The sequence below is a fragment of the Rhododendron vialii genome, chromosome 11a (assembly GCF_030253575.1).
Source record: "Rhododendron vialii isolate Sample 1 chromosome 11a, ASM3025357v1".
NCBI lineage: Eukaryota > Viridiplantae > Streptophyta > Magnoliopsida > Ericales > Ericaceae > Rhododendron > Rhododendron vialii.
Window position 1 is genome coordinate 10,001 of NC_080567.1, and position 2,500 is coordinate 12,500.

Consider the following 2,500-nt stretch of genomic DNA (forward strand, 5'->3'; position numbering starts at 1 on the left):
CCCTAAACCCTAAACCCTAAACCCTAAACCCTAAACCCTAAACCCTAAACCCTAAACCCTAAACCCTAAACCCTAAACCCTAAACCCTAAACCCTAAACCCTAAACCCTAAACCCTAAACCCTAAACCCTAAACCCTAAACCCTAAACCCTAAACCCTAAACCCTAAACCCTAAACCCTAAACCCTAAACCCTAAACCCTAAACCCTAAACCCTAAACCCTAAACCCTAAACCCTAAACCCTAAACCCTAAACCCTAAACCCTAAACCCTAAACCCTAAACCCTAAACCCTAAACCCTAAACCCTAAACCCTAAACCCTAAACCCTAAACCCTAAACCCTAAACCCTAAACCCTAAACCCTAAACCCTAAACCCTAAACCCTAAACCCTAAACCCTAAACCCTAAACCCTAAACCCTAAACCCTAAACCCTAAACCCTAAACCCTAAACCCTAAACCCTAAACCCTAAACCCTAAACCCTAAACCCTAAACCCTAAACCCTAAACCCTAAACCCTAAACCCTAAACCCTAAACCCTAAACCCTAAACCCTAAACCCTAAACCCTAAACCCTAAACCCTAAACCCTAAACCCTAAACCCTAAACCCTAAACCCTAAACCCTAAACCCTAAACCCTAAACCCTAAACCCTAAACCCTAAACCCTAAACCCTAAACCCTAAACCCTAAACCCTAAACCCTAAACCCTAAACCCTAAACCCTAAACCCTAAACCCTAAACCCTAAACCCTAAACCCTAAACCCTAAACCCTAAACCCTAAACCCTAAACCCTAAACCCTAAACCCTAAACCCTAAACCCTAAACCCTAAACCCTAAACCCTAAACCCTAAACCCTAAACCCTAAACCCTAAACCCTAAACCCTAAACCCTAAACCCTAAACCCTAAACCCTAAACCCTAAACCCTAAACCCTAAACCCTAAACCCTAAACCCTAAACCCTAAACCCTAAACCCTAAACCCTAAACCCTAAACCCTAAACCCTAAACCCTAAACCCTAAACCCTAAACCCTAAACCCTAAACCCTAAACCCTAAACCCTAAACCCTAAACCCTAAACCCTAAACCCTAAACCCTAAACCCTAAACCCTAAACCCTAAACCCTAAACCCTAAACCCTAAACCCTAAACCCTAAACCCTAAACCCTAAACCCTAAACCCTAAACCCTAAACCCTAAACCCTAAACCCTAAACCCTAAACCCTAAACCCTAAACCCTAAACCCTAAACCCTAAACCCTAAACCCTAAACCCTAAACCCTAAACCCTAAACCCTAAACCCTAAACCCTAAACCCTAAACCCTAAACCCTAAACCCTAAACCCTAAACCCTAAACCCTAAACCCTAAACCCTAAACCCTAAACCCTAAACCCTAAACCCTAAACCCTAAACCCTAAACCCTAAACCCTAAACCCTAAACCCTAAACCCTAAACCCTAAACCCTAAACCCTAAACCCTAAACCCTAAACCCTAAACCCTAAACCCTAAACCCTAAACCCTAAACCCTAAACCCTAAACCCTAAACCCTAAACCCTAAACCCTAAACCCTAAACCCTAAACCCTAAACCCTAAACCCTAAACCCTAAACCCTAAACCCTAAACCCTAAACCCTAAACCCTAAACCCTAAACCCTAAACCCTAAACCCTAAACCCTAAACCCTAAACCCTAAACCCTAAACCCTAAACCCTAAACCCTAAACCCTAAACCCTAAACCCTAAACCCTAAACCCTAAACCCTAAACCCTAAACCCTAAACCCTAAACCCTAAACCCTAAACCCTAAACCCTAAACCCTAAACCCTAAACCCTAAACCCTAAACCCTAAACCCTAAACCCTAAACCCTAAACCCTAAACCCTAAACCCTAAACCCTAAACCCTAAACCCTAAACCCTAAACCCTAAACCCTAAACCCTAAACCCTAAACCCTAAACCCTAAACCCTAAACCCTAAACCCTAAACCCTAAACCCTAAACCCTAAACCCTAAACCCTAAACCCTAAACCCTAAACCCTAAACCCTAAACCCTAAACCCTAAACCCTAAACCCTAAACCCTAAACCCTAAACCCTAAACCCTAAACCCTAAACCCTAAACCCTAAACCCTAAACCCTAAACCCTAAACCCTAAACCCTAAACCCTAAACCCTAAACCCTAAACCCTAAACCCTAAACCCTAAACCCTAAACCCTAAACCCTAAACCCTAAACCCTAAACCCTAAACCCTAAACCCTAAACCCTAAACCCTAAACCCTAAACCCTAAACCCTAAACCCTAAACCCTAAACCCTAAACCCTAAACCCTAAACCCTAAACCCTAAACCCTAAACCCTAAACCCTAAACCCTAAACCCTAAACCCTAAACCCTAAACCCTAAACCCTAAACCCTAAACCCTAAACCCTAAACCCTAAACCCTAAACCCTAAACCCTAAACCCTAAACCCTAAACCCTAAACCCTAAACCCTAAACCCTAAACCCTAAACCCTAAACCCTAAAC